This window comes from Schistocerca nitens, chromosome 3, assembly GCF_023898315.1.
Source record: "Schistocerca nitens isolate TAMUIC-IGC-003100 chromosome 3, iqSchNite1.1, whole genome shotgun sequence".
In the NCBI taxonomy this organism is placed as follows: domain Eukaryota; kingdom Metazoa; phylum Arthropoda; class Insecta; order Orthoptera; family Acrididae; genus Schistocerca; species Schistocerca nitens.
Genome location: NC_064616.1, coordinates 343,014,284 through 343,038,400, shown reverse-complemented (window position 1 = coordinate 343,038,400; position 24,117 = coordinate 343,014,284). Strand labels below are relative to the sequence as shown.

Sequence of the window (24,117 nt, the reverse complement as noted above, 5' to 3'; positions counted from 1 at the left end):
CGCATACTTTGGTCTCTGGGAGATTTAATGTCAGTGTACTATCTTTCTAATATGTTTACAATAGCAGCAAGGTCCTTTAACTTGTAGATCTTTAAATGAAGTATCTTGTACAGCAAATGTAAGATCATCTGCTCAAAGAAAATGATTGTCAGAACATAAATTTGCTAGTCAATTGTACTGGGTTGTTCATAAATAACTTAGAGGTTGCAGAGCCGCACGAAAATTACAGGACATACAGAAAAATCACAAAATGGTGGATAGAGGACCTCTCCAAGTTTCTATACGTAATAAGCGCTCTGACGTAGGTATAGAATGCACCACTAGGGGACAGGCCTAGACAAATTATCCGCTGCACAAATGACACGTCGAATTAGTTTACACCTGCAGATAGACAACTCAATTAGCAGATTTCCAAAGTGAACAGTTGTCTTTGTGCACATACGCATGTCAAATGCACATATTAAAATTTGTCACATCACAGACGGTGCCCGTATCGGGTATCGGTAACGCGAGTCAAAAACTTGGAGAGATGCTCTATCCACTGATATCGTCTATTTTCTTTACGTCTTCGCGCAATCATCTTCTGAAACCTCAGAGGTACTTACGAATAACTCTGTGCACAGGTTGAACAGTATAGGTGTTAACAGACTACCTTCAGGGACAATATTCTTTCCATTTCTCCGTTAGCTTTTTATGTCATCAAATCAACCACAAAATGTAATGTTGAAACTACAGGTTGAATTATTCGAACGGAATGGTAGTCTATGCATCATTTAGTTCATTTTTCAAATATATGCGGTTGATATGTCTGCCATTGTAACACCTGTAACTAGCTTCTTCTGTAGTATGTGGTTTATAATTTTAAGAACTCAATTTAACAGCATTTTCCGAGTCCAGAACCATGCCGTTGCAGTATTAGCTGTAACTCAGTGTGCAGCTGGATTATTTCAGTTATTTGTTTTTCATACAGTTTGAAAATATGCATAGGAGAGATACGGGCCTGTAATTAACGGATACATATGGATCTCTACCTAGCTGTAATAACGAATTACTTCAGATTCTCTCCAAAGTTCGGTAATATAACAGGTGCTGATGCACTTGTATGCAGTATTAATACCAAGTCGTTGACGACAGATTGAAAGAGTTTTATTTGGTTTCTACAAGTTTCATGTATACCAACAATATTACCATTTTGCACCATACTTTATTAAGTAACATATGAAATATGTGACCTTGAGAATCATCACCGACCTACGGAATCCCACAACACTCATGATGGCTAACTATGTAGCATGATTTCAGAAGGAAACGATGAGTTACAACAATGAAATGCTCCATGTCCAGCAATAAACTGACCAGTCTATTTAGTGAAAACTGTTTACGTGGTCCTCAGGGAAAGGAAATAGAACTAATGTAAAACAGGCATCATCTTGTAGATTTTATACGTGTCATAGCCAATTGAGGAGCTAGTTGATTGAGAACTAGCGACACTGGTCACGAAGAGTGATAACGGCCGTGAGAGCGGTGTGCTGACCACGTGCCCCTCCGTATCCACATCCGGTGACGCCAAGCAGCTGAGGATGACACGGCGACCGGTCGGCACCGCTGGGCCTTCAAAGCCTGTTCGGAGGTTCTTTTTATACGTGTGACCGGTATGAATTTGTTCCGCGTATTGCTGCACGCTGCTCGCTTTGGTTGGGATACCATGATGGTCGTGCGAATATGGATTTAATGGGCTCGAGTGAGCCATATCTAGTGCCATACAGGAGCTCAACAGCCCACGCGACTATCACCAGAGAAATCAGAACATTGTTAGCTTGCCTTTGTAAGATCGTACAGCCAAGTGACATTCCTCGAGTCAGGATATTGGCTTCCTTGCAACACGACACGTGTTCACACAAATAGTGCGACGACATCTGGAGCCCCATGTACTGTCCGCACGGTGACGATTACCACGGCTTTCCTTGAGGTGGGCACAACGAAAACACTGGACATATTTGTGGCAGCACGTCGGATTTTATGACGAATTATTTATGCGTACAGCATCACGACGGACAAATCTGTATGAAGAGGCTCTGAGGAAAACTATTTCATTCGTCATCATCATACGGGCCCAGCACTTGGAGTAATGCTGTGGGGTGCCACTGTGAACACACCACGGTTATCGCTGGTTCGCGTTACTGGTTATTTGGCTGCAGCTGTCAAATTACTGACTTCTTCAGGCTGGTGGCTGTGTCCCATCTTCGAGGTTCTCGTGTTCCAGCAAGACAACGCAGCGATGCACGTTTCTCGTACTGTCCTTATCTACCTCGATAGAGCGAGCGTTTGAATGTTGAGTTGGCCAGTATGTTATCGAGTTCTCTCAGTCACTGCAAAGATCCGGTCTTGGGATGTCGACAGACTGTCACGGCAGCGCTCGCCACTACGACAGATGAACTCTTGCACAGAGTTGAAGCAGCATGGAGTGATGTACTTTAATCTGTTAGTTACAGTTTAAAGAAAATAACAGCACCAGTTGCACTTTACTTTCTGTTTTAAAGCACGACCGTTTTTGGCCACCAAGGCCATTCTCCAGTGGTATAAGTCAGGCATCCTGAGTGGGCACAGGAGGTGCCAAGAAGAAATGAATTTAGGTTGGATTTAAAACGACATTTTTGTTATTGGATAAATGATCCAAAATTTTTGTTAACATTCACTCCTTTCGGAGTCATTGGCAGCTTTAATAACGGTAATATAGGTCATTTTCTCTTCTAGTGATGTAGGTATGGAAACTACTATTCTTTCCAAATTGTGATGGATTATTTATGACGAATTACGTTATTACATGAGACGTTATTGAGCGGATATATGGAAAATATTTTAGGGGCTGATTAGTTTGTTTCCTAGACTAGCATATATCTGAAGAGTAAAAGAAGTGGAACTTAATTGTTTGTACAGCTGAGTAATATTCTTCATCCAGGTCAAGTTTTCATCAATACGTACATACAATAAATGTGGAACACTGTGGCCTGTTTACTGCCTTCTGTTCATGTGCTATATCAATTGTTTGTATGATTCTATTTGTTTTACAGACCTACAAATAATGTATTTTCTGAAAATTTAGGAAGAGTTCGTTCTCAGAGAATCACTTAAAAATGATTTGAAAAACATCATTAAAAATTTTTCTGTTGCTTTGTCTCTAATGAGCGTTCTTTATAGCTTTATTATCGGCTGCAGGAAGTACAAATTCTGATTGAAGAACGTTAAGTGGATGTTCAGTCATATACAGTATATAACGAATAGATTTTGAATCGATATCGAACGCTGTGGGATTGTTCTCGTGATTTCTCTCCAGTCATTAAAATTCTCACTCCTCCCAACATTGTTGGAATTATTCAGCAGAAATGTATGTATGTCTCAAACCAGTTGTATGTAAAGCCATCAGTACTGTTAACCTTAAGTTTTTCTAAGATATTAACATGATTTATACGAACAAACGCCTTTGGAAAATTTCAAGACGTACCAGGTGACGATATTTTATTATTGAAGGCATGTAATAATTGGTGGGTGAATGTATAAATAGCATTCTCAGTCAAGCAACCCTTTGGAATGCAAACTGTGATGTGAAGTGAATTGCTTCCACTTAAACGTGAGGCCACTCTCGAGTACATTGTTTTTCAAATATTTTCATAAAAACGTCGGTAAGGAAACAGGACGATTCTCTTATATAGAGTTTAATAATGACATATTTTAATCTGTCTGGAAAAATTATTTCATTAGGAACATTACTTTTTAAATTAGAACTACTGTTTGAAATTCTATTATAACCATAGTCGATTTTGTTTTTGAGAGCTTCTACAATTATATCACTTTCAATTAAGGATGTTAGCTCTACTTCTCATCGCTTAAAGTTTTTTGGAATGGCTTTTTAATACACTACTGGCCATTAAAATTACTACACCACGAAGATGACGTGCTACAGACGCGAAATTTAACCAACAGGAAGAAGATGCTGTGATATGCAAATGATTAGCTTTTCAGGGCATTCACACAAGGTTGGCGCCGGTGGCGACACCTACAACATGCTGACATGAGGAAAATTTCCAACCGATTTCTCATACACAAACAGCAGTTGACAGGCGTTGCCTAATGAAACGTTGTTGTGATGCCTCGTGTAAGGAGGAGAAATGCGTACCATCACGTTTCCGACTTTGATAAAGGTCGGATTGTAGCCTATCGCGATTGCGATTTATCGTATCGCGACATTGCTGCTCGCGTTGGTCGAGAACCAATGACTGTTAGCAGAATATGGAATCGGTGGGTTCAGGAGGGTAATACGGAACGCCGTGCTGGATCCCAGCGGCCTCGTATCACTAGCAGTCGAGATGACAGGTATCTTATCCGCATGGCCGTAACGGATCGTGCAGCCACGTCTCGATCCCTGAGTCAACAGATGGGGACGTTTGCAAGACAACAACCATCTGAACGAACAGTTCGACGATGTTTGCAACAGCATGGACTATCAGCTCGGTGACCATGGCTGCGGTTACACTTGACGCTGCATCACAGACAGGAGCGCCTACGATGGTGTACTCAACGACGAACTTGGGTGCACGAATGGCAAAACGCCATTTTTTCGGATGAATCCAGGTTCACAGCATCATGATGGTCGCATCCGTGTTTGGCGACATCGCGGTGAACGCATATTAGAAGCGTGTATTCGTCATCGCCATACTGGCGTATCACCCAGCGTGATGGTATGGGGTACCATTTGTTAGACGTCTCGGTCAGCTCTTGTTCGCATTGACGGCACTTTGAAAAGTGGACGTTACATTTCAGATGTGCTACGACCCGTGGCTCTACCCTTCATTCGATCCCTGCCAAAGCCTACATTTCAGCAGGATAATGCACGACCGCATGTTGCAGGTCCTGTACCGGCCTTTCGACTGCTGCCCTGACCAGCACATTCTCTAGATCTCTCACCAACTGAAAATGTCTGGTCAATGGTGGCCAAGCAACTGGCTCGTCACAATACGCCAATCACTACTCTTGATGAACTGTGGTATCGTGTTGAAGCTACATGGGCAGCTGTACCTGCACACGCCATCCAAGCTCTGTTTGACTTAATGCCCAGGCGTATCAAGGCCGTTATTACGGCCAGAGGTGGTTGTTCTGGGTACTGCTTTCTCAGGATCTATGTACCCAAATTGCGTGAAAATGTAATCACGTGTCAGTTCTAGTATAATATATTTGTCCAATGAATACCCGTTTATCATCTGCATTTCTTCTTGGTGTAGCAATTTTAATGGCCAGTAGTGTATTTTCCCTTGCTTCACTGAATCAATGAATGTTATTTTTGCTGCTATATTTAGAAAGCGACTGTTAAGAGTACATGCAGATTCTGAATTATCAGCCAGAACATTGTCTTTCTGTTTAATTGTGACAGTATTTTCTGCAATGACTAATTGTCCTGCTCCCCTTCCCCCCTCGTTTCATAAATAGCCCATGCAGTTTTAATTAATTATCTGTATTAGTAGTTTCTGCCATGATGTGACTATTTTTTAACATTGTAATAAATTTCCTTGAAATTTTTTACAGATTATAAGTAAAGTCGGATCTTTATATTAATTTTCCTTTTCTTCTTACATGATATTTTAATCCCTTTAGTTATCAATAGCTTACATCATTTTTAATGCGCTTTCTGGATAAATCTCTAGGAAAATTACAAACATAGACACAATTTTAATACGGGAATATTGAATCGCACTTTAGCCTCCCTTTCATGTGTTACTCATCCTGTACCACCTCTTTCATCATCCGATCCCAGTTCGACTTCATGCAAAGTTAGGGTAGACACGGTGTTATTGCAGCTGGTGTAATTCCGTGTTTTTTTTTTCGATACCCTTACACCCCAAAATCTTCTACAGATTTAATAATGAGTTCTTCTAGCTGTACTGCATAAGCACAATAAGTGAAATTGAAAAGTCGAATCAAAACACCGTCAGGCCCCGTGACCGATGTGTAGGGAGAATCCCACCTCTGGTCTTCCTACACTCTGGTCAGAGGGCCTGACGATGGCGTAATGTAGCGCTGAAACTGGTTGCTCAAGTAAAGTAACAAGTGGAAATTTAGACGGCTGAACGTGTTTCACTCAACATTTTATATTGAACATCTACATAGTTACTCTGCAGTTCACACTTAAGTGCCTGGCAGAGGGTTCATCGAAACATTTTCACACTACTTCTCTACCATTCCATTCTCGAATGGTGCGTGGGAAAAAGGAACACCTAAATATTTCCGTTCGAGATCTGATTTTTATTATGATGATCATTTCTCCATATGTAGGTGGGTATCAACAAAATATTTTCACATTCGGAAGAGAAAGTTGTTGATTGAAATTTCGTAAATAGATCTCGCCGCAAAGAAAACCGCCTTTGTTTCAGTGACTCGCGTATCATATCAGTAACACTCTCACTCCTGTTGCGCGATAACACGAAACGAGCTGCCCTTCTTTTGCGCTTTTTCGATGTTCTCCGTCAATCCTACCTCGTAAGGACCCCACACCGCGCAGCAATTTTCCAGCAGAGGACGGAAAAGTGTAATGTAGGCTGTCTCTTTAGTGGGTTTGTCGCATCTTCTAAGTGTTCTGCCGACAAAGCGCGGTCTTTGTTTCGCCATCCCCACAATATTATCTATGTGGTCTTTCCAATTTAAGTTGCTCGTAATTGTAATTCCTAGGTATTTAGTCGAATTGACAACCCTTAGGTTTGTGCGATTTATCGTATACCAAAAATTTATCGGATTTCTTTTAGTACCCATGTGGAAGACCTCGCACTTTTCTTTGTTTAGTGCCAATTGCCACTTTTCACACAATAAAGAAATTCTCTCTAGATGATTTTGTTATTGGTATTGATCGTCTGATGATTTTACTAGACAGTAAATTGCAGCGTCATCTGCAAACAGTCTAAGGGGGCTGCTCAGATTATCACCTAGATCATTTATGTAAATCAGGAACAGCAGCACCATCTGTATAAAGATGGACTTACAGAGATTAGTAAAATTGCGTTATTTGATGTCCTTCCTGGTGCTGCACTATTCGTTGTTGGCACTGTTTCTTGGGTTAACCTTTACTTTGTTCTGTGCCCCTTCAGATGCCTTGTTCAGGAAATGTGCTCTCGCTTCCGAATTTTGCTTGAATATTGGACATTAGTGTGCTGTATTTACGGACTTAAAGGATTAGATAATGGAGGTTGCAAGCAAACCACTTTTAGTTGGCTCCTTGTGCAAATGCAGCTAAAATCGGTTATTGCAAAAAAGGATACGATGTTCTTCTCAGCGAGTATTATATAGTGGATTGAAAAGTATACATCTAGACCTACATCAGTTTACATATGGATCTTAGAATGAAGATGATGTTTCCATACTGTAGCTTAACGCCTTGGAAAAATTTTCACATAAAACTTTGCACTTTGGTAGTTTAATTGATGTAAATTTTGTCTCTGCCTTAATTCAATGCATAGTTTTGCAATTGCGTTGTGAGATGCAATAGTGCTGCCTTAGAGCTCCTTGAAAACACCGCTAGCCGTTTCTGCAGAGCCCGTCGGACGTCTTCCCTTTACGACTGTGGCATGACACTAGTGGCAGTCGGCGATGGCTGCGCGCGGAAATCTGAAGATCGTAATGAGGCGGCAGGTGTTGGGTGCCTTATATCCGCTGGCTCTGCTGCCTCTGGCCTTCGGTTCTCTGGATTTAAAGAGGAGCGTTCTGTGCCACTACTGCCTATACCTAGCGAGGTCTTCCGCAGCACCTGGCCAGCTTTCTCTTGAGGCCATGGAGATGTGACAGTTTATGTTTAGTACCTGTACTCACTCAGCTTGTATGTAGAACCGCGTGATACATCATGGTGAAGCAATTAAGAGAGACTGACGGCATGGAAAAAGTATTCTTAACTACATTTGTACTAAGCCAAATATTGAAAAATATTGTTAACAACTCATAATAAGACCACAGCCAGATACTGTGTTCTTTTATTATTATTATTATTATTATTATAACAGTAAACAAAGGAAATGAGATCATTATGCTGCATTTCGTATTTTGCCACTAGTCGGAAACTTCTCAAGTGTCTAAGACTATGTTGTATTGTTCCTGTGGTCTTCAGTTGGAAGACTGGTTTGATGCAGCTTTTCAAGCCAGTTAATGACGTACAAACCTCTTCGTCTCCGAATAATTATTGCATCCTACAGCCATCTGAGTCTGCTTACTGTATTCATGCCTAGGTCTCCCCCTTCCCCCTTTTCCTTCGATTTCCAAACTGACGATTCTTGATGCCTCAGGATGAACCCTATCAACTGAGCACTAATTTTAGACACGTTGTCACATAAACCTATTTTTTACTCAGTTCGATTCACTACCTCCTCGATAGTTATTCGATCTACACATCCGCCTGGAGGATCGGCAGATAATTCGTGCAGATTCCAGTACACTGGCTTTTTGTAGTTTGAAGACGGATTTTTGATCAATGTCGATGCTTTGAAGCAATAGCGAAGGTCTTTTGACACGGTTCCCAGTGAACCGAGAACCACTGGGAGCGTTTGCACTGGTTTGCACTGGTTTGCACCAGGGTCGCTATTGTTCGATTTTCAAGTTCTCGTATCTGGTAAGTGTTTTCCATTGTCTCTCGTCAATTCTGCATTTTTTTTCTCCTCAGTTGTGATGTCTGATGGTCATGATAAACTTCATTTAGTACTGCGATATTCAAATTCCTTTTGACCCAGCTTCTTTTCATCAATCGTTGTGTCTAGTACGGCGTTAAGTGTCCGAATTACACCAACTGACCGTTACTCATCTCAGAACTTTCCGAAATTTGCGATGACTGTTTCAAGTAATGTGGTCGTTCGCGTTTTCTAATGGAAGTAAGGTTAAGGCTTAACGTCCAGTCGATGACTACGTCATCAGTAACGGAGCACAACCTCGAATGTTGGAAAGATGGGAGAAAATATGCCGATAAAGTGTCCTGGCATTTGCCTTAAGTGATTTAGGGAAACTACAACTAACTTAAATCTGGATAGCCAGACAGGGATTTGAACTGTCATCATCCCGACTGTGAGTCCAGCGTAGTAACCACTGCGCCACCACGCTCTACCACGTTTTCTGATCGTGTGTAAATTTTCAAAGCTTTTCTTTACATTCGTGTAACAAGAGGCTGAGGTTTTTTCATCAAAATCAAAGAAAATAAAATGTAAGAGATCCTTCTATTAGTCTACTGTGCTCCTGTTCTTCAGTATTACATAACCGGAGAAGTGAGCCCTGAGTTTCCGAATTGTACCTGGCATCACCCCTCTGGATTCGCATTCGGGAGGACGGCGGTTCAAATCCCAGTCCACATGCCCAGCTTTAAGTTTTCCGTAATTTCCCTAAATCTATTAAGGGAAATAGCGAGGCGGTTTCTTTGGAAAGGGCACAGCTGACTTCCTACCACATCCTTCCGCATTCCGAGATTGTGCTCTGTATCTAATGACCTCACTGTCGACGAGACGTTAAACTCTTATCAACCTACGGAAGTGCCGTTTGTTTTATCTGGAGACATATCGATCTTCGTTACTGGTAGGTCGTGAGAGGATCAAATTTGTAACAATATGTGTCAACAGCAAACGAAACGCGGGAGAGACAAAACAGCAACGCACCAGCCGATGGCCAGTACGTCAGAAGTTTTATTCTTGTTATTAAGAAGTTGAGACTAACTTATTGCTGAGTAATGAACAGAGTTTACTGCGAGTTTTCTTAATTTCTTTCATAAGTATTGAACATACGGGAACGAAGTAAAAATGCAACTTACGGATTGGTTAAAGTGGAACTGCGATGTTATGACGAGAACAAGGGTCTATGTGTGGCGCACTGAGCGAACGTGGATTTAGTTCCTCACTTCGGGCTCGGAGATGATGCGGTGGCGAGGATGAAGGATAGTAAGTTAAGTGCGCGTCTGTCCAGCATTTCATGTTCTTTCTCTAGTACTCACGTAAAGGGACGAACAAATACTACGATTTAATGGCTCGGCGACGACGTGGTCATTAGAGACAGTGAACAGGCCCAGACCGGATAAGGATAGGAGAGGAAATCGATCGTGTCCTTTTCAAGGCTATACTGGTATCTTCCTTAGTCACTGTACAGATTCCTTGAAAAACCTAAATTCGTACGATCGGACAGGGATTTGAAACCCGCGTGTGTGGGCCTCTCTCTGTGTTGTAGTCCTCACGTAACACGTTTGGATCACCTTACAGCAAAGTGAGCCTTATTTGTGCTTTAATTCTGGAAGCTTTAATTTGACGTAGATATACTGCTACCGACACAAATGCGGCCCCTGTCTTATCAGACCATTTGTAGAATTCTTACATGAAAGCCGGACCTTACGTTAGGGTATTCTAGGCGTAGGTGTATTTCACAATATGCTATCCATTCTGTTTTAAACGTTTCAGTGACGCTTAAAAAATAGATTCCTCAGATATTCGTATAGGAACTTCATTACCTTCATCACTATACAGAGATTAAGTTTACGTGTTGAATACAGATGTAATCACCAAATGTATCATACGATATTAAGAGTGAAATAATACGAGACTGAATAATTTCGTGTTTTCTAAAGGAACTGCGAGGAAAATTAGCTCCCGCTGCTCATTTCTCTCTCTGCTCTTTTCCCGTTAGCTCGGAAGCTGTCAAGTTTCCGGCGTTGCTAACGGCGTGATGAGTTCGGTGGTCGAAGTACCGTCGGCAATGAGGCTATTAAGGACGGAAATTTGCTGCTATGAATAGAGCAGACGCGAAGAAATCCGTCATTACCTCCATTAAAGTGTGTTTCAGGACTTGCCTAGAAAAGCTGTTACGCCAGACAATTGGCTCATAGGCACCACAAAGTGCTGTTCTTAAAGAATATGTCTGAAATAACTGTGTCCGTAATCGTTCAGGGTCAGAAACAATGAAACCATATAGTTCACAAACAAAGTTCAAATGGTTCAAATGGCTCTGAGCACTATGGGACTCAACTGCTGAGGTCATTAGTCCCCTAGAACTTAGAACTAGTTAAACCTACCTAACCTAAGGACATCACAAACATCCATGCCCGAGGCAGGATTCGAACCTGCGACCGTAGCGGTCTTGCGGTTCCAGACTGCAGCGCCTTAACCGCACGGCCACTTCGGCCGGCTTCACAAACTAAGTAGAAATAAAAATGAAAATTAGTAATAAGGCGTAAATAGTAAGTTTTTTTCTGTTCATGCATCTGAAGATATAAAGGATATTTATTATGTCGTCGTTGAAACTCCTGTACTGTTGCTTTAAAGCAGAAAAAACTAACTTGAGGGTAACATTACATAGTGTCACAATAAAGCAAATGAAAGGTATCTCATACAGCACCAATCAGAATCGTTTGTATAGCGGTTCACCCGCAAAATGTAGTATCAAATGCATGAAGATATTTATCAACAATTTGTACGCAAAATGATTCGCTACTTCTGACACTTATTATTTACATTCTGATGAGACTACCATTTCCTTTGAACAGTGCTGTAGAAATTATTCTATCCGTGTGTGACACAGGACAGTGTTTGTTCACTAATCTTCAAGAGTTACTTACAGTAGGAAAAAGGAGAAAATGGAAAGAGAAAAGGGGATCAATTACTATAAAAACTAGTCAAGATTTCCCTAAAAAGTGGAATTGAGCTATCTGAATAACAAATACGTCTTCGAAACCAACACACAAGTCAAAGAACTTTCATTATTAGCATAGCGTCTCTTGGTGCAACTTACGACGTAATGCCGCTACGACGTAATTTAGAGGCTGTTTTGAATTGTAGAATTCTCGGGGTACTTGAGAAATGTACGATACAAAACAAACCCTCTGTAGCAGTGAATATTGTACTGTGTATGAGTTCAGACCCTTGGCGACACATCTGAGAAACAAGAACTTGCTGTCATTGCTAGTACATGTTTTATGAAGAGTTCTCATTACGGAACAGGACAGATTCCTGCCCTCAGTCGCATGACAAAATGGTTTTATCAAAAGGTTTGAGGCTGGACCAGAATGAAAAGAAGAATGTGCTCTTCACATCAGAATCCCACTTGAGTTTTCAGAATGATTCTCCCGTCGAATTGTCGTCTGGACGGAAAGTAGTAACCAGCACAATGACAGTAACATCGTAGAAAGACCCCAAAACTGAGGTGGTTTGACCGGCCGCTGTGGTGGCCGAGCGGTTCTAGGCGCTTCAGTCCGGAAACGCGCTGCTGCTACGGTAGCAGGTTGTAATCCTGCTTCGGGCATGGACGTGTGTGATGTCCTTACGCTAGTTAGGTTTAGGTAGTTCTAAGTCTAGGGTACTGATGATCTCAAATGTTAAGTCCCATAGTGCTTAGAGCAATTTGAACCATTTACTTTGAGGTAATTTGCCCCTAGTGCAGGAAAGCATCATGTTAGATTGGTGTATAGAACATCACATCTTCACTGGTGGTAGCAGGAGTACTGCTCAAATACACTGTGATGAGATGAACCTGGTGTGTTATTTTTTTTTTTTTTTAGAAGTTGGGTTGCTCCTGTCTTTCTCTTCACGGACCACATTGTTTGTGCAGATTGAGCTGATTTCCTGGATGAATTTCTTCTGTGAGCCGACCAGCAAAGTCTCTGGATGTAAATACTGTACAGCAAGTCTGGGATGCAATGAGAAGATGAACCAATCCACTTCCAAGGACTCTTCCAGGCTCACTTCTGTTTGTGATCAGTGGGATAAACTGCAAATAAAGCTGTTTAACTACTAAATGCAACCTTTGTACTGCTGTGTAGCGCTTGCTGTTCGGAAATTTTATTATCATTTATCGATTTTACGTAACTTTTGGACACTACGTCTTTTACTTAGTTTGCGACATGTGCTTTGGTACAAAAAATGGTCACGTACAACTAGGACTCGCTCGCTGAGGGTTTCAGACAAAGTTGCTGAGAATTCTTCCGGGCTGTATGGCCCCGGTCCAAGGAACTCTTCAATCCCTGATGTTTCGTCCAAGGCTACGTTGGACATCTTCGGAGGTGCTCCCTGTTGTGCTGAGTCTTGCCGACTGACGAGTCGGACGTCAAAGAGCGGCCTAAATTCCGTGGAAAGTGGAAGTGATCTGGATTTCACGTGATAGCAGAGATGGTTCAAATGGTTCAAATGTCACTGAGCACTATGGGACTTAACATCGGGGGTCATCAGTCCCCGATAGCAGAGATAAACCCTGTCAAAGATAAAATATTTTTAACTATAGATCATGGTATGTCAAAGATAAAAACTTCTAATCGATTCTGTAGCGCCACAGTCCATATGTCACTGAGTTTCATGGCTTCTTCTTTTCTGTTAAAATTATCTGCTGTACATTTAAATGAATGAAACGTCTTAGCAGCTGTGTGCCGGACCGAGACTCGATATGTTGACCTTTGCCTTTTGCAGGCAAGTGCTCTACCGACGGAGCTACCCAAGCAGTACTCACGATCCTTCGTCACAGCTTTATTTCCGACAGTGCCTCATTTCCTACTTTCCAAACTTCGCAGAAACTCTCCTGTGAAACTTGTTGGATTAGCACTCCTGAAAGAAAGGATATTGCGGAGACATGGCTTAGTTTGAGGGATGTTTCCAGAATTTCTTCCCGTAAAATTTCATTCTAGTTAAATGATGATGGCATCCTCTCTGGTAAAATATTCCAGGGATAAGGTAGTACCCCCATTAGGATCTTTGGACGTGGATTACTCTACAGCTACATCTACACTAAGATTACTGCTCTGATATTCACACTTAAATGTCTGGCAGAGGCTTCATCGAACCACCCAAAAGCTATTTGGCTATCGTTCCATTCTCTAACAGAGCACGGGAAAAACGAACATATAAACCTTCCCGTGAGAGCTCTGATCTCACTTATTTTATTACCATGATAATTTCTCCCTCTGCAGGTAGGCACCAACAAAATATTTTCGCATTCGGAGGAGGAAGTTTCTGATTGAAAATTCGTGAAAACGTCCCGCCGCAATGAAAAACACATTTTTGTAAATGATTGACACCCCACCTCGCATAACATATCCGCGATATTCTCCCCACTGTTACGCGATAATACAAAACCAGCTGCCCTTCATTGAACTTTTTCGACGTTCTCCGTCAGTCCTATTTGTTACGGACCGAGCAACAAGCTTAACAAGATGTACGAGCGTAGTGTAGGCAGTCTCATTAGTTGACTTATTGCAACTTCTAAGTGTACTGCCATCCTCTGCAGGATGGCGTGCTCAGGAAAACCAGTTCCGGCACTCTACAGACGGAGCATGGAACGTTAGATCCCTTAACCGAGTAGCTAGGTAAGAACTTAAAAAAGGAAATGGATAGTCCGAAGTTAGATATAGTTAGAATTAGTGAAGTGCAACAGCAGGAAGAACAAGGCTACTGGTCAGGTCAGTAAAAGGTTATGATAATGCAGTGAATGATGACATAACGGTAATTGTTGGAATAGTTTAAGGATATGAAAATTTAATTGTGGTGTGAGCCTGGAATTCGATAGCAGGAAAGGGAATTGTCGCCAACAGTTGGATTAAGAATCACGTAAAAAGACTGTATACGTGGAAGAGAGCTGAGGCCACTGGAAATTTTCAGATCGATTATATATTGGTAAGATAACGATTTTGAAACAAGGTTTTAAATTGTAAGACATTTTCGGGGACAGATGTTTACTGTGACCATAATTTATTGTATTTGAACTGCAGACTAAAATCGAAGAAATTGCAAAAATGCAGGAAATTAACGAGATGAGACCTGGATAAACTGAAGCAGCCAGAGTTTGTTGAGAGTTTTAGAGGGCGCATTAGACAACGTTTGACTGAAATAGGGGAAAGGAATACAATAGAAAACGAATGGGTAACTATGAGACATAAAATAGTGAACGCTTCAGATGACTGCATAGCTAAAAAGGCAAGGCCTATTAGAGATCCTGGGATTATGCATAAGATATTGAATTTAACTAATAAAAGAAAAAAATACAAAAAGACAGCAAATGAAGAAGATGCCTAAAAACTGAGATTGACAGAAAGTGCATAAATACTAAGGACTGGCTAGGTAATAAATGCAAGCCTGCGGAAGCCTACATAATTGGAAGAAAGATAGGTGCTGATGAAACATCCCCTTAGAAAAATTTATGAATTACTGTGCTGATAAACCTCTTACATTATTTGATTTTCAAACAGTTGAGCAAAACTGAACGTACTCAGACATTCCTCTCTTTACTTATTCTGATCAACACTAAACTGACACACAATATTTTTAGCGCAACACAATCTGACTTTCAATAATCCCTACAAAAGAATGGCCCTTACTAACAATAACCTATACCTTTAATGAATCACTTATCTCACAAAAATCTTCGTTACTCGAACTACTGCAATACAGCGAGCGCCAATACTGCCAGCTAAATAAATGATTCTAACTACTGAAGTCACTAACTACTGATATGCATAGTTAGCAAATGAAAGATTTTGATAGAGAACAAACAATGTATTTACCTTAATAGTGTTCAAAAGTCATAATATATATATCAGCTCAGGATATACAGTCTTACAAGTTTACTGTCTCTGATGGACACATGTCCAGATCATCCGCTCTCAAAACTCCGCCATCTCTCTCCCCACATCCACCACTGCTGGCGGCTCACCTCCAATTACGCAACGCTACACGCTGTTAACAGCCAACTGCCCAACACTACAGTAGCAGATTCCAACAATGCAAACCAGCCACAGACTGCACACAGCAGTCAGTGATTTTCATATAGAGCGCTACATGGCGTTACCAACATTAAAACCTAAACAGCCTACTTACACTGCCTATAAGAAAATTAAAGATACCTTTGAAGGAAAGAGAAGCAACGGTATGAACAGCAAGAGCTCAGATAGTAAACCAGTGCTCTGCAAAGAAGGGAAAGCTGAAAAGATGGAGGAATATACACTGACGGAAAAATAGCAGCACCAAGAAGGAGTTGCGCGACATAAATGAAAGTTGGTCGGCGTCTTTCTACGTCTGAAACACGATGTCTATTCAGATTTAGGGCCAGTTGCGTAAAGAGTGACGCTTGTAGCCGGCCGGAGCGGCCGAGCAGTTCTAGGCGCTTCAGTCTGGAACCGCGCGACCGCTACGGTCGCAGGTTCGAATCCTGCCTCGGGCATGGATGTGTGTGATGTCCTTAGGTTAGTTAGGTTTAAGTAGTTCTAAGTTCTAGGGGACTGATGACCTCAGCAGTTAAGTCCCATAGTGCTCAGAGCCATTTGAACCATTTTTTGACGCTTGTAGAGTCACTATGAGGATGCAGATCAGGTTTACGTAAAATACAAGCCATAACAGTCGTGAGCGATGGTTACCTTTGAGATTGGACGCGGTGACTTTATGTTATTCAAGACTGCCTTTCACGCGACAAAGACGCCATGACCAATATCTCACTGAGTTCGAAAGACGCCGTGTAAGAGGGCTACGAGAAACTGGATGTTCCTTCTGTGATATTGTAGAAAGACTTGGCAGCAATGTAGTACTGGCAACGGTGGTCACGAGAATGTACGGTAACAAGAAGACCAGGTGACACTACCGAGAGGGAAGACCATCGTATTCGGCGTATGGCTCTGGCGCATCATACTGCATCTGCAGCAGCAATTTGATCAGCAGTGGCCACCACAGTGACAGAACGAACTGTTACAAATCGTTTACTTGAAGGGCAGTTCTGAGCCAGACGCCCTGTAACGTGCACCCCACTGACTCAAACCACCGCCAGTTGGGACTTCAGTGGAGTCAAGCGAGAGCTCATTGGAGAGCAGGGTGGAGATCTGTCGTGATGGTCGTGTGTTATTTGGAAGAAGGCCAGTTGACGGGTTGAAACCAACATGTCTACGTAGTAGACATGCTGAACCTACACCTGGCGCTATGGTCTGGGGTACGATTTCGTATAAGAGCAGGAACACTTTCGTGGTTATCCCACGCCCTCTCACTGCAAATTTGTGCGTCAATGTGGTGATTCGCCTGTTGTGCTGCCATTCATGAACAATATTCCCGGGGGTGTTTTAAAACAGGATAACGCTCACCCACATTCCGCTGTTGTAACCTAACAGGCTATGTAGAATGCCAACATGTGATCTGAGGTCAACATGTTACCTCGGGCTGCTCGATCACCATATCCGTCTCCAATTGAGTACATATGGAACATCATCGGACGACAACTCCAGCGTCACCCACAACCAGCATTAACCGTCCCTGTATTGACCAATAAATCATAACACATGTAGGACTCTACCCCACAGACTGATATCCAGCGTCTGTACAACACAATGCATGCACGTTTGCATGCTTGCATTTAACATTATTACGGTTACACCGGTTAATGACGTACCAGCGTTTCACATTTGCAATAGCGTATCTCGAGCGTACGTTAATTATTGACCTTGCAACGTTGATCACTTCAACATATTACTTGGAAAAATGTATTCGAGAAAGTTCATTACTCTACAGTAATTTTTTACTGGTGTTGCGATTTCTTTCCGTCAGTGTACAAAGGACATCTACAACGGAAATGAATTTTATGACAATACTACAGAAAGGAAAGAGGCAGTAGATGAAGATGAGATGACGGGATACTGCAAGATGAATTTGCCGAGCTATGGAAGAGCTAAGTGGAAAAAATGCCCCTGGAGTAGATGACATTCCCTAGGAGTTATTGAGATTCTTAGGAGAGTCAGCAACGACAAAAATATTGAACCTGGTGTGCAAGATATATGACACAGGCGGAAACCCTCAGGCTGCAGGAAGAATGTAATAATTCAAATTCCAGAGAAGGCAGGTATCGGCAGGCGTGAATACTACTACCGGACCTTAAGTCATGGCTGAAAAACATTGACACGAATGGGTTATAGAAGGATGGGAAAATAGGTAAAGGCTGACGTTAATGAATATTAGTTCGGGTTTCCGAGAAATGTACGAGAAACGCGCTAGACAGTACTGAGCTTACGACTTATCTTAGAAGAAAGGTTGAAGAAAGGCAAACCTACGTTTACGTCATTTGTAGATTTGTGAAAAGGTTTTGACAGTGTTGAATTGACTACACTCACTGAAATTTTAAAGGTAGCAGGGATGAAATACTGGGTCCGATAGGTTATTTGCAATTTGTACACATACTAAACTGCAGTTATAAGAGTCCAAGAAAAGAAAGGAATGCCGTAGTTGAGGAAAGAGTGAGGCAAGTTGTAGTAGCCCATCACCGATGTCATTCAGTATGTACAGTGAGCGAGTTGTGAAGGTAACCAATGAGAAATTTGAAAAGGAAATTAAAATTCAAGAACAAGAAATACGAACTTGACGGTTTGTTGATGACTTTGTAATTCTGTCAGAGACGGCTAAGGAGTTGGAAGAGCATTAGTACGGGTTGGATAGTGTTTTGAAAAGAGATTATAAGACAAACATCAATGAAAATAAGGTAATGGTAGTGGAATGTAGTCTAAGTAAATCACACGATGCTGAGGGAACTATATTACGAAATGAGACAGTAAAAGTAGTAAAGGAGTTTTTTTTTAACAGCAAAGTGGCAGACGATGGTCGAAGTACAAAAGAAATAAAATACAAACTGACAACAGCAAGAAAAGTATTTCTCATAAAGAGAATTCCTCACAACCTAATATAAAAGTTTTAGGATGTCTTTTCTATTTGTCTCGTGTGTGGCCTTTTAAAGAACTGACACGTGGGTGGTAACCAATTCAAACAATAAGAGGATAGGTTTTGAAATGTGAAGCTACAGAAGAATGCTGAATATTAAATGGATAGATCGAATAACAAATGAGGAGTTACTGTATCGATTATCAAAAATAGAAATTTAGTCACAACTTGACTAAAAGAAGGGAGTGGTTAGTAGGACATATCCTGAGGTATCACGGAATTGTCAGTTTGGTACTGGAAGTAAGTGTGTGTGTATGGGGGGTGGAGGGGAGACGGGGGTGTTTGGCGGTGGGGCAGTAGGAGGTAACTCTATAGAGACTCTAAGGCTTGAATATCATAAGCGGGATGAAATGGATATAGGTTGCGGTAATTATGCACAGATGAAGAGGCTTGCACAAGGTAGACTTGCATGGAAAGCTGCATCAAACCAATCTTCGGACTGACGATTACATCAGATGAAAAATATTGCATGTAATATATCGTTGTAAATAAATTACCAGTTGCATAGACTTCCTTAAACTGAAAATAAAAGGAAACCGGCGTCTCATTTTTATGCTGTCGACTGCACAACTATTTTAGAGCAATGTATAAAAAGATTTTATTTGTTCCTTATAAATTATAAATAGTGTTTAAATAATTTATTGGAAATGAATGGAAAAGGGTATACATGAATGTTGAGAACACCTTCCTTTCAAGAATTACATTTTATTATAATTTTAGTTTAGATTCCGTTGTATTGGATACATCACTATGGGACATAACATCTGTCATCAGTCTCCTAGACTTAGAACTACTTAAACCTAACTAACCTAAGGACATCACACACATCCATGTCCGAGGCAGGATTCGAACCTGCGACCGTAGCAGCAGCGCGGTTCCGGACTGAAACGCCTAGAACTACTCGACCACAGCGGCCGGCTTGTAACGGGTATAATTGTAGATGTTTTTATTTTATATCTGGTACCCTAACATGTACAAGCATCAGTGTGTTAGCTGCTTTTTTCTCTGCGTCTAACAGTCTCCCCGCAAACACGTCATCTAATCTATTACCTGGCATGATCACAAATGCATCACTAAGTGGACTATGCCTGTCAGTATAGACTGACCGTTTTGCGTCCAAACGTCCACACTTTAACATGTGACCTGCTGCCCAGGGGAAAATAAACATCAGTGGCCTGCTCTTGCCACATGTGCTTAGTGGTGACAACCAGCTAAAAACATACGACTTGTAATGGCGATAATTATTAGCCTGCAACTGACGTAAATACTAATGTAATGCTGTCCAGTATACCGTGCTCAGTCATTAATAGAATTATCTGCACTTATACCTATTACCCCATGTATTTTTATTTGTTTGTTGTTTTCAAAAAAATGTTCAAATGTGTGTGAATGCCTAAGGGGCCAAACTGCTGAGGTCGTCGGTCTCTAGACTTACACACTACTTAAGCTAACTTAAACTAAGTTATCCCAAGAACAACACATAATCCCATGCCCGAGGGAGGACTCGAACCTCCGGCGGGAGGGGCCGTGCAATCCGTGACATGGCGCCTCTAATCACGCGGCTTTGTCGTTTTCTTTTAGTTGGTTATCTAGATACTAAAACATTCCAATTGTTGCATGTGAAGTTGGATGTACGACCACAGCACATAATATATTAATATAAAATATCAAATTTGTTGATATACGTTGATAAGCGAAAACATTATGACCACTGCCTACAGCGACGTTGGATGCCATTTGGTGGCGTTGCTGGCTCGTGATTCGGTAACAAAAGTATTTAAGTGGTGCAGACATGGGATCACCCTAGCGAAGATATGGGCTGCAAATGGGGAAATCCATTGAGATAAGCGACTTTGACGAAGGAGAGATTGTTTTTACGCAGAAATCCATTGAGATAAGCGACTTTGACAAAGGACAGATTGTTTTTACGCAGAGCATGTGAACTAGTATCTAGAAAACGGGGAAGGCTGTCGAATGCTCACGTACTACTGTCGTCAGCATCTACGGAAAGGGTTGAAGGACGGTAGAACTAACACCAGGTGCTAAATGGTTGGACGTCCGCAACTCTTCACAGAACATGGGGTTCATTGGCCTGTCTGCTCCGTAAAATAGGAGAGTTGGCGATCTGTGCCATCTCTGCCGAAAGAGCACAATGCTAATGCACGCACAAGTGTTGAGAGCACACCGTTCATCGTACCTTAACGTGGAGCTCGGCAGCCGACCACCCCTACATGTTCACATGTCGACCCAACGACATCATCAGTTACGATTTAGTGAACACGGGATCCTCGGGATTCGATCTTCCATCAATGGAAACGTGTCGGCTCTTCGAGTGAATCATATTTTACTACACTAGGTCGTTGGTCGTCTCCACAAACGCCATCATACAGGTGAACGTCGGCTCGAATCGTGCAGTGCGTCACGGGACCTGTGGTAGAAATCGAAGAAACGCTGACAGTTTCGGACCACCTGCATCCCTTCATGCTTCATGTCTTCCCCGACAGCGATGTCATTTTTCAGCAGTACAGTTGTTCGCGTCTCTGAGCCCGAACCGTGCTACAGTGGTTTGAGGGGAATTAAAGTGATGTAAATCTTATGGAACCCATCTGGGTCGCTATTGGGTGCCATCAACGCGTACGCAAATCAGCGGCCCGTTATTTACCCGAATTACATGACCGTGCGTATACATCTAATTCCACATACCTCAAACCTACTAACGAACTGTCGGATCACTGATGCACAGAATCAGTGATATATTTCGTTGCAAAGACGGACGAACAAGCTATTAAGCAGGTGGTCATAATGGTCCGGCTCATCAATGTATCTCAGCATTGTGCAATTTAAGGAAAGTAAAAATAAGTGGGAAAAAATCGAAAGATTGATAGACATAGAGAGACAGAGGCCAATTAACTACAGGTTGAGTGGGGGAGAGAAGACTGCATACTACCCTTTGATCCTCTGGCACACAGATATATGTTCACTCTGAACCCAGAAGGTGGAGTGAAAGCAAAAATAGGTTTGCAGACAGAAAGTTACCAGCCGGTTATGCCCTTAGAGTTGCCATCAGTGTGTAATAGTCAGTCTCTTTTAGTTACATACTATTCATATGTACGCTCATTTCATAGCTATGGAATGCTCTTCTGGGGAACAAATGCACTCAATATGAACACAGTTTTCAAATTAAAGAAAACGGCAACAAGAATAGTAACTAAAAATAGTAATCGAGCTCATTGTAAAGATCTGTTCAAACCATTAGCACATTTACGCTAATTTATGAATCAGTTATGCACATCAAAAATAACATTTTTGATTACTGAACAGACAGTTGTGTCCAAGACCATGGAACAAGACTTACATTTGCCAAGAAAGAATAAACATAAAACTCAAAACAGCGTATTTTGCCAAAGAATAAAACTGTGCTATGAATTGCCCAAGGAGATTAATGGGATTACTGAAACGAACTTACTTAAAAAGGTAGTCAAAAAGTACCTGTTAAGAAATACATTCATTATAGTGAAGGATTACTTAGATAACATAGATTAGGGGTTTTCTAAAAACTGCAGCACAAATACATAATAATTATAATAGTATAAAACGTGTATCGTTTCACTTAAAACTTTCATAGTATGGCTTTTTTCGTTATTTTTATTTTTCTTGTCTCCAGAACCTTACTGTTAAAGCTCTGCTTATCTTCTTTCTGAGCTCAATGTCTGACTTATTACAGAGGGGTGATGACTCAGTGTTGTAGGTTGGCAAATGGGAAGTTACCGTACATAAAATGGAACACAAACGTGTAAATGACTGTATCTATGGATTATGTTACTTTCTTGTTCTAAATTGTAATACCATGATATGTCCAGTATCCTTGTAAAAGCGATCCATGAGTGAATAAAACTACTGGTACTACTGCTACTGCTGCTACTGCTACTACAAGCTACTATATATTTCATTACTGAATCGCAGATTTTGTGGATTAAAATTCTACACTACACGTGAGGCCTGCCCACCGTCAGTCTGTGTTTGTAAATTACAGTTCTACATTACACGTGAGGACTACCCACCGTTAGCCTGTGGTGGTTACGTTGCTGCGGGCTGAAGTAGCCAAACAGCAAGGGGCTTCGGCCGGATCTGTGTCACTTAATACTCCTGTTCTGTCGGGGCTTTGAAGGGCGCCAGTGTTATGAGGACCTGGCTGTCCCTGATGGAGGATCAGGGACAGATGTCACTCTAATCTGAGACTGATGAGTCATCATCAGTCGCCCCTCCTACCTGCAATATGGCGAGTCGTATTGTCTATGATATACAAGGAGTAAAAAGGAAAAGGGTTTGGTTGTATCCTAACCTTCAGCGCAAGGCGAGTAATACACTACTGGCCACTAAAATTGCTACACCATGAAGATGACATGCTACAGACGCGAAATTTAACCGGCAGGAAGAAGACGCTGTGATATGCAAATGATTAGCTTTTCTGAGCTTTCACACAAGGTTGGCGCCGTTGGTGACACCTACAACGTGCTGACATAAGGAAAGTTTCCAACCGATTTCTCATACACAAACAGCAGTTGCCCGGCGTTGCCTGGTGGAACGTTGTTGTAATGCCTCGTGTAAGGAGGAGAAATGTGTACCAACACGTTTCCGACTTTGATAAAGGTCGGATTGTAGCCTATCGCGATTGCGGTTTATCGTATCGCGACATTGCTGCTTGCGTTGGTCGAGGTCCAATGACTGTTAGCAGAATATCGAATCGGTGGGTTCAGGAGGGTAATACGGAACGCCGTGCTGGATCCGAAAGGCCTCGTATCACTAGCAGTCGAGATGACAGGCATCGCCATACTGGTGTATCACCCGGCGTGATGGTATGGGGTGCCATTGGTTACACGTCTCGGTCACGTCTTGTTCGCGTTGACGGCACTTTGAACAGTGAACGTTACATTTCAGATGTGTTACGACCCGTGGCTCTACCCTTCATTCGATCCCTGCGAAACCCTACATTTCAGCAGGATAATGCACGACCGCATGTTGCAGGTCCTGTACGGGCCTTTCTGGATACAGAAAATGTTCGACTGCTTCCCTGGCCAGCACATTCTCCAGATCTCTCATCAACTGAAAACGTCTGGTCAATGGTGGCCGAGCAACTGATTCGTCACAATACGCCAGTCACTACTCTTGATGAACTGTGGTATCGTGTTGAAGCTGCATGGGAAGCTGTACCTGTACACGCCATCCAAGCTGTGTTTGACTCAATGCCCAGGCGTATCAAGGCCGTTGTTACGGCCAGAGGTGGTTGTTCTGGGTACTGATTTCTCAGGATCTATGCACCCAAATTGCGTGAAAATGTAATCACGTGTCAGTTCTAGTATAATATATTTGTCCAATGAATACCAGTTTATCATCTGCATTT

At 41.9% G+C, this 24,117-nt stretch overlaps 1 protein-coding gene across 1 annotated transcript in view; it reads right to left on the bottom strand.

Moving 5' to 3' along the window:
- Positions 1-22,843, bottom strand: part of LOC126249593 (uncharacterized) — a 156,573-nt gene extending 133,730 nt beyond the window's left edge. The window contains exon 1 of the mRNA XM_049951257.1: positions 22,778-22,843. The gene's annotated coding sequence lies outside the window, so the exon portion shown is untranslated. The remainder of the gene's footprint in view (positions 1-22,777) is intronic.
- Between the last annotated feature and the right edge of the window lie 1,274 nt (positions 22,844-24,117).